At 38.9% G+C, this 9856-nt stretch overlaps 1 long non-coding RNA gene across 1 annotated transcript; it reads right to left on the bottom strand.

Moving 5' to 3' along the window:
• Positions 1 to 1446: 1446 nt before the first annotated feature.
• Positions 1447 to 6515, bottom strand: LOC143474417 (uncharacterized). Its single transcript, XR_013120759.1, has 3 exons — positions 2777 to 6515; positions 2411 to 2538; positions 1447 to 2074 (listed from the first exon to the last, which is right to left on the bottom strand). It is a non-coding gene; the product is annotated as an uncharacterized LOC143474417 (long non-coding RNA).
• Positions 6516 to 9856: the final 3341 nt, after the last annotated feature.

Below are 9856 nucleotides of genomic sequence, written 5' to 3'. Positions count from 1 at the left end.
TGATGGGATCTAATTTGACTATAATTTGACTATAGTGGAAGACCATGGAAATGAAAATGCAATCTGCTCGGATTGCATTTTCAAGATGCATTTTGACACAGTTTTAGCGCTGTTGGTATCGTAATGTTATTGCAAACAGGGGGTGGCGCTATTTCTCCATTAAGGTTTGAATATTGACATCTTTTTAGCGTGGTGGTGAGGTTGAAAATTACGTTTCAAACGCGTTATCACGAAATGCAAAGCATATTAAGCGAATAGCATTTTAATTATAATTTTGATACAACCTTTGCATGATCACATGAACTTGATAATTCAAATCGGGAAATACATTTTCATTTCAATAAAGACACATATAAAGCATCAAAATGTATGTGTAAATGAAATGTGAATGGATGTCCATCACATTGCAAATGTAAATGGAGTTATTGCATTTGAATTAGAATTTTGAGCTCAAAGTTGCTTGTATGAGTGGAACAATTGCAAATGAAAATGGAGTTATTGCATTTGAATTTGAATTTTGAGCTCAAAGTTGCTTGTATGAGTAGAACATGTAAATGCAAATGCGCATTACATTTTCATTTTAATATTGAGACAGAAAAACTTCCATAAATATCTTTACGAATGTCATTGAAAATCAAGTCATTAGTGGTGTTTATTTGTGACATAACTGATCACTTACCTGTCTTTACTGTTTTTGACTGTGATTATAAAAAAAATACAAACTAGAGAAGTAGTTTACAAAGGAATAATAACAGAAGAATCAATAAAAGCCTTTAATAGTAGTTTAAGTAGGCAAAATTTGAACTCAGTCCATAGAGAGACGGATGTAAATAATGCATATGACAATTTTTTGGAGATTTTCTGTATTTCATATAATAAACATTGTCCACTTAAAGAATATCGTAAAAATAATAAATATAATAAGTGTCCTTGGTTAACTAAAGGAATATTGAATGCCTGTAATAAGAAAAATAACTTATATAAAAATTTGTAGTTAAAAATGAAAGTACCAGAGCAAAAATACAAAGTATACAAAAATAAATTAACAGAAGTCATCCGAACAAGCAAACAATTGTACTATAATGAAATCTTACAAAAAAATAAAAATAACATTAAAAAATTTGGAATATTCTGAATAAGCGAATCAAACCAGGAGTCTCTAAAACTAAGTATCCAGATTACTTTATTGATAAAAATGTCCATGACTTCAATATGAACAATAATAGTAAATGGTTTCAATAAATTCTTTGTAAATGTTGGCCTCGACCTGGCTGCTGAAATCCCAAATTCACAAAATCAGCAGTCCAATGATACTATAAAAGGAAACATGAACTCAATCTTTCTTTCTGCAACAGATGAATATGAAATAAAAAATTTTGTTAAGAAATGTAAAAGTACAGATATGGTACTAGTCAAAAAGTTATAAATAATATTTTAAAACCTTTGACCTATATATGTAATTTGTCTCTCCAAACTGGATGTGTTCCGAAAAAAAATGAAAATTGCAAAAGTTATACACAGTAAAAATGACAGAGTCGTTTTTGACTCTATTAGAGTCAATTTTGACTCCTCATAGATATGTATTGGTCCCGCCCCACACAGAGTAAATTCAACTCTGCTCCGAGAGTCATATATTCAGAGTTAAATCTACTCTATATAGAGTTAAATAACCAGCTAGATTAACTCTACCGGGAGTGGAGAAAAATTTACTCTAGAAGCCAACAACTCTTCCCAGAGTGATCTTTACTCTTAATTGAGTCATCTTATTTTATCTCTATTTGGAGTTCTTTCCCAGCTAGTCATTTTGCTTGTCCTTCTTTACTCTTTATCAAGTCATATAAATGACAGACAAATTCTTGATTAAGATTAAAAGTTTTTATTAAAAAAAATAACATCTCAATTCATGCATTACCATCACAGGAAATGACAATATGGTACGATGTAGAACTTCTTGTCCTCACTGTGCGCCATTTGTAAAGAAGAAATTGGTCTGGGTGATGGTGTCTAAATGTCCCACAGACAGCAATTTCGCTGAAGTTTTTTCTCCAAAAAGAAGAGCAAAGTCTTGCTCGATCTGGAGATGGCAGACCAGTTTGCCACAATTTGTTATGAACAAACAGAAATTGTACTACCAAGAGCAGGGATGTCAAACTCAAATTGACCGAGGGCAAAATAAAAATCTAGAACAAAGTCGTGGGCCAAGCTCAATATTTATTTATTTTTTTAATAGACTAAAATTGTGCATACACACACTTAATACTCATATTTAAATTTCACAAACATTCCCATAATAGTACAAATGTGCCAAATTTGGCACCTGGGCCTGAGTTTGACATGTCTAACCTTAAGAGTATGATCAAAGTAATACAACTACAGTCACAATGAGTATGGCCATTGAGAATTTACTTACCAAACCCTTTACATCAGCAAAACTTGAAAACGTGGACAGCACATCAGGTGACAAGTGGGAGTCATGGACTATTTTCTGCCAATGTTGAAATGTTTGCCTCATTTTCAGTCGCACCACCTCGTCATCAGCTGCATGCCTCATTAAAATTAGAGGTACAATAGAGAGGGGTCTAATTAGAAAATTAGAGAGGTGTCATTTAAAATGTTAACCAAAAAATCTGTTGTACTGATATGTGATTCCAAAATAATAATAATAATAATAATAATAATAATAATAAAGAATTGGGTCAATTGAATATCAGATGGTTGAATGTTTTTTGTCAGGTGGATAGGGGTTGAGTAAAAAGGAAAAATATGCAATACTCACATAACCCTTGTTGGAAAACGGGTCCGTATTAAGTTGTTGAAAGATGAAAAATTGATGACGTCATCAGCGCTGCCAAGCGCGACGGCCAATGAAGAAAATTTCCAAGTACCTAGAAAAGCATTTCTGAACATTATATTTTATACATTTCGGTGATGAACTTGTTTTCAACTACTGTAATTATCATTGTCATTACTGTTGTCGATAGTCCATGACTATTCTGTACTTCATCGCTATCAGCTAGCTAACGCTCACCGACCGTTATTGCCCACACGTTAGCTAGCATAGATAGCTACTGCACTACGGATTAGCGGGGTGAAAAGAGTCTCTAACAGAAAACGGAACCCAGTGGCTTTCGGAATATTATATCTGTCACACACTGAGGGATTTTCTATTATCATTGCTATTGTCAGTAGCATCACTATCCTACAACTACTTTCAAATGCATTAACTACAGCTAACACCAGCTAACCCTCGCCACCGATACTGCTGGTGGACTTGTTAAAGTCAATCTGAACTCGGATGTGAAACTTCATATTAATCACCTAAGGAAACGCCATGCTTATGTGAAAATACACTATGAAGGCGGAATGCATGCTGCTTTAAATTAATTCAGAAACTTACCTCAGCACACACGTCTGCAGGTGGTGGAGTAGTTGTGGATGGCGCAAAAGTCCTCGCTGCCCGCGGGTGGGGGAGGGGTAGCGGTGCCGTTCGGGTGGAGTTTCGGTACTCGTTTGTTGTCAAAAGATCGTGTTTTGGCCGAAAAATTCATAAAATCACTAAATGTAGCCTAAGCAGGGCCTACTAATTTTAAAGTAAAGTAGCAGGCACAGGCACAAACAACCAACGAAAAGTCTTTTAGTTCACAGATTGTGTGAAACACAATGGTAGGTTTAACTCTTGTAATTTTGACTCTGTTTTTTAACTACCTACATTTAACTCGGTAGAATTAATTTCACTCCAGCCAGAGCACATGTCACTCTGATAGAGCACATGTTTATTTACTCTGGCATTTTGACTCCAGTCATTTTACTGTGTACCAGCTTACAAAAACAATAATAAATATTAGTGGTGGGCCGTTAACGGCGTTCGTTAATTTGATACTCTTATCAGGCGATATAAAAATTATCGCTGTTAATCTATTCTTAAAGTTGGGTTGGGAACTGGGTCAAAATGGGTAAGCAAACTATGATGACTTTCAACTTGATAGTTTAGCTCGGTTGTATTCCTAATAGGGGTGGGCGATACTCGGAATTTTGGTATCGATACCGATACGATACTGGTCAGTATCAATTCATATTAGGATTGCGGGCGGGGGCGACAGAAATGTGTATGTGGCAGAGGTGGGACCAAGTCAGTGTTTTGCAAGTCTCAAGTAAGTCCAAGTCTTTATCCTCAAGTCCCGAGTCAAGTCTCAAGCAAAGACAGTCAACTCAAGTCAAGTCTCGAGTCAAGACAAGCAACCGTCAAGTCAAGTCCCAAGTCTGAAACTTGGAATTTCAAGTCCTTTCGAGTCTTTTTTTTTTTAAAGGCACCAACGCTTTACGAATGCTACGCTGATGCATTTCTTTACTCGTTTTGTTGGTGTCCGCCAGCCAAAAGATGACAGATCATTTACATTTTATCTTCTCTTAATTACATAAATGTACTTAAACAAGAATGTTTCGTTACATCATTTTACACGAAAATAGCAAGCTTCATCATAAGCAAGATGCTGTCATTACGAATGGTTATTCTAAACATTTGGATAAAATGTTTAAATATAGACTAATAAAAGGTTAGGGTTATTTTTTCATTGTTTTCTGTTATTGTGGGGTCACAGTGTACTATTGTTACCTGGAGATTCAGTGGGGTCACATATTCTGATGGCTGCCGTCAGAATTGGTGACCCCAGTTAAAAAGGCTCACCTGTACATCCCATTCATGATTTCTTTGTTGGCTGCAATGGTGAGGGGATGGTAAATCTTGTTTAAGTACATTTATGTAATTAAGAGACGATAAATATAAATATAAACATCTGTCATATTTTGGCTCGTGGACACCAACAAAACGAGTAAAGAAAGTGCATCAGCGTAGTTTACGTAGCATTCGTAAAGCGTTTGTGCCTCTGAACAGAAACTGTGAAATAGCGCCCCCTGTGGTCACAAAACTCGACGGTCACAGAATCTGGTGTAACGCCGGTCTGCGTCAGAAGGACGGAAATGAAATTAATGGGGCGCACTTTATAAATATTAATATGCGTTTTAAAATTTAGATTTGGGGTAAAAAAAATCAAGTCTTTGCAAGTAAACAGGTTCAAGTCCAATTCAAGTCCCAAGTTATTGGTGTAAAAGTCCAAGTCAAGTCTAAGTCTCTGAATATTTTTTCAAGTCAAGTCAAAAGTCTTAATATTAATGACCGAGTCTGACTCGAGTCCAAGTCATGTGACTCGAGTCCCCACCTCTGGTATGTGGCGGGCTGGTGCGGGATTAAAACAAGCGATTTTTTGGCCGGTGCGGGCGGGAGCGGGACTAAAACAACAGGTGTGGGCGGGAGCGGGATTAAAACAAGCGATTTTTTGGCGGGAGCGGGATTAAAACAAGCGGGAGTGGGATTAAAAAAGCAGTCCTGCGCAGACCTCTAAACTGCAGCAAAAGAATCGATATTTTCACCGTGGTATCGATTCGATACCAATCCTCACCTTTGTATCGATACTATCGATATAAATATCGATCTGCCCACCCCTAATTCCTAACCAAATTGCACAGTAGGGGCGAGAACGAGTTTTCAAACCTGTGAATTACAAATCGTACGTGTGTTTACATGGATGCAGCCACGAAGTCGCCAGGTTTGCTTTATGGAAAATTCATTTTTAGGAACGTAAAGTGTTACCGGAGCGGAGCTCGGAGCGGTCGTTTTCTGCATGGTCCTAATAAACTTTAATAAACAGCAATAAACTTTTTATACAATCAAAATAACAAAAAATTAATGACATTGTAAAATATTATACAGCACAGATTCTATTTAAGGCATTTAATAATTTTCTACCAAGTAACATACAAAAGTTCTTTATAGATAAAGAGTGTGCTCATAATCACAGAAAAATTCTGTGTTGGTAAGTGGAGCTAAACTATGGAACGGTTTGGACTCCAAACACAAGCAATGCCATAATATTTACAAATTCAAGTTACATTATAAGCAGATGGTTTGGGATCAGTATAGTGACTGGGACTTAACACACACACAAAATTTTTTTGGTTTGATTGTATTGTATGATTGTTTCCTTTCCTTACCATTATATGTTTTGTTGTTCTCTTAGTATTGTTGATATGTGCTTTGTGTGCTTGTTTTGTTTTTATGTTACCGTAATTGGTACTCCTACCATTGTTGGTATGTGCCTGTATGGTTGTTTCTACCATTGTTGGTATGTGTCTTGTATGTTTGTTTCTCTTTCAGTATTTGGTAGTGTTGCCCTCTTATCATTGTTGGTATATGGTTCGTATAATTGTTTTCGCTGGCCGTATTTGGTACTGTTGCGCTTACCATTGTTGGTATGTGCTTCATTGATGTTTATAGTTTTGATAACTTTCTTTCCAATCGTTGGTATTTATGTTGAAGGATTACAGGTATTCACAAGTAAATTTTTTTCTTTCGTTTTGAATTGATTTAGTTTAAGCGGATGGTAAGTGGCAATGTGAGCCATGCAATTTATGTTCATTTTGATGTAAGGGGTGGGTTTACACAAGTTTTCTGCCTCCCACTTCTTTTTGAGTAGAGAAAAAAAAAGATTTGTTAATTTAATGTTAATTTATGTTAATTAAATTTTACTTTGTAATTAATTTTGTTTTGTTGTTAATTGAATATTGTGTTATTATATTGTTGTATTGATGGCTGTATTATATATCCTCTGCTCAAAATAAAAAAGCAACACCTGTTCATGTTTTACACACACAACTACCTGTTCATGTTATACACACACAATTACCTGTTCATGTTTTACACACACAACTACCTGTTCATGTTATACACACAATTACCTGTTCATGTTTTTCTGACATGCAAAGTACGACAGCAGCTCAGTGGCACACAGGCGTGTTGACGGCCTCCGTTTACCGTTTTCATCCTCTACAGATTACTGTGAACGTATCAATCAATCAAAGTTTATTTGTATAGCGCTTTTAACAACTCAAGTTGTCACAAAGCAGCTTTACAGGGTTTACAAGGTTAACAATACTATGGGTCCAGAACCCTAATGAGCAAGCCAAAGGAGACAGTGGCGAGGAAAAACTCCCTTTTTTGAGTCTTGGTGAACGTAAAACATTTGTAAAATGCGATGCAGCATCTGTTCCGCAGTTTTACTTGATTTTCCATTTTGGAAACCGGAACCGGAACAGCGCTTGACTTCAAAAGGGTTCTGAACCGGCTGTGTCCGCCGGAGCGCGCGGAGCCCACGCGACATTATTAGCCAAGCGTGTGTTTCAAACTTTAGTGTGAACTCACAGCTAATTTAGACACTTTAAATGCATCTTCAAAGGGCTATTGATACATCAGTCAGTGTTTAATATAGATGTTGGGGTGGTCTTCTCCCAGCGTATACATAGACCGCCATATGACTTGTTTATTTATAAAACTATTTTCCATAAACGTAAGCCGCCTGTGTTGCGCGGGAAGGCCGATGTCTATAATAACCGAACAAGTTGCCTAGACACCTACAAGCCAAACCATATACACTGGAGCATTTAAAAAATCTATCTGATCATGAGCCTTATATATAGCTATTTTATGTAGTCCTTTTATGTTAATGTCTGTGTAGTTAGGCATAAGTGTTTCTCCAGAGTTAAATAAATTCATAAATTCGTAGTCTACATATTCCGTTGTTTAATTCGGGAGCAATGTTCCTTTCTCCACTGCAAGCTAAAAATAATTTCTGATGAACTTTGTGTGACTGCTTGGTGAATAAAGAATAGCTTTTTAAGGAGGACTGTGGAGAGGGAGGGAGGGGAGGAGGGAAAGAGACTGAGTAAGTGAGTGAGTGAGAGAGAGAGAGAGAGAGAGAGAGAGAGAGAGAGAGAGAGAGAGAGAGAGAGAGAGAGAGAGAGAGAGAGAGAGAGAACATTTCAGATGATTATCTACACTAAAACATCTTGCAGTTGTCCAGGAACAAAGGACACTACATTGATGTTCTCTAATAAAATGTGCAGGAAATACCCCACCTGCACTATTACTGCACAGGTCCCTGTCCTGAAGGGCAGATGGGGTACTACCTCAGCCCAGAAGCCCTGCCACGGGCCATCAATCAGTCATGTGACCAGCCCAGGGGCAAGCGGAGATGCTGATGGGGGTGACAGGAGGCCACATTCAGACCTGTGGGTGACGCTTGTCGGATTTCAGCAAATTAGTAGTACAACAAATTGTTGAATAAACAGACATTTAACTGCACAGCCTTCCTACAGGCCCTGGTGTTTACCTAGAGGAGTGAATACGTCTAGAATGTTGATGTAGCAAGAGAAATTACGTCACACACACACACACTCTCTCTCTCTGTCTCACACACACATACACACTCTCTCTCTCTGTCTCACACACACGCACACTCTCTCTCTCGCTCTCGCTCTCACACACACACACACACACACACACACACACTCTCTCTCTCTCACTCACTCACACACACATACACACACACACACACACACACACACTCTCTCTCTCTCTCTCATTCACACACACATACACACACACACACACACACACACACTCTCTCTCTCTCTCTCACTCACACACACACACACACTCTCTCTCTCTCTGTCTCACACACACATACACACTCTCTCTCTCTGTCTCACACACACGCACACTCTCTCTCTCGCTCTCACTCACACACACACACACACACACACACACACACACACTCTCTCTCTCTCTCTCACACACACACACACTGAATCCACCCTCTGTGTCCAGTCCGTGGAGCGGAACAGCCAGACCTTTGATCTAGTTTCTCAGCATCACTTGTTCTCTGGTTCTCCTGCTCCACCACAGTCCCTCAAGCTGCATGTTGGAGACTGAAGTACCACAACACATCATGCACACAATGTGCACACACACTCGTGTGTGTGTGTGTGTGTGTGTGTGTGTGTGTGTGTGTGTGTGTGTACATGCCTGCTCAATGTCTGGGGTGTGTGTGTGTGTGTGTGTGTGTGTGTGTGTGTGTGTGTGTGTGTGTACATGCCTGCTCAATGTCTGGGGTGTGTGTGTGTGTGTGTGTGTGTACATGCCTGCTCAATGTCTGGGGTGTGTGTGTGTGTGTGTGTGTACATGCCTGCTCAATGTCTGGGGTGTGTGTGTGTGTACATGCCTGCTCAATGTCTGGGGTGTGTGTGTGTGTACATGCCTGCTCAATGTCTGGGGTGTGTGTGTGTGTACATGCCTGCTCAATGTCTGGGGTGTGTGTGTGTGTGTGTGTGTGTGTGTGTGTGTGTGTGTGTGTGTGTGTGTGTGTGTGTGTGTGTGTGTGTGTGTGTACATGCCTGCTCAATGTCTGGGGTGTGTGTGTGTGTGTGTGTGTGTGTACATGCCTGCTCAATGTCTGGGGTGTGTGTGTATGCCTACTCTGATAGTGTCTGTGGTTTTGTGTGGTTGTGTATGCCTACTCTAATAGTGTCTGTATTTATGTCTACTCTGGTAGTCTGTGGATGTGTGTATATGCCTACTCTAATAGTGTCTGTGGTCATGTATGCCTACTCTAATAGTGTCTGTGGTCATGTATGCCTACTCCGATAGTGTCTGTGGTCATGTATGCCTACTCCAATAGTGTCTGTGGTTGTGTATATGCCTACTCCGATAGTGTCTGTGGTTGTGTATATGCCTACTCCGATAGTGTCTGTGGTCATGTATGCCTACTCCAATAGTGTCTGTGGATGTGTGTATATGCCTACTTCAATAGTGTCTGTGGTCATGTATGCCTACTCCAATAGTGTCTGTGGATGTGTGTATATGCCTACTTCAATAGTGTCTGTGGATGTGTGTATATGCCTACTCCAATAGTGTCTGTGGATGTGTGTATATGCCTACTTCGATAGTGTCTGTGGTCATGTATGC

The sequence above is a fragment of the Brachyhypopomus gauderio genome, chromosome 13 (genome assembly GCF_052324685.1).
Source record: "Brachyhypopomus gauderio isolate BG-103 chromosome 13, BGAUD_0.2, whole genome shotgun sequence".
Taxonomy (NCBI): Eukaryota; Metazoa; Chordata; class Actinopteri; order Gymnotiformes; family Hypopomidae; genus Brachyhypopomus; species Brachyhypopomus gauderio.
Note: the sequence above shows the minus strand (reverse complement) of the source record. Positions and strands in the feature narration are given on the sequence as shown.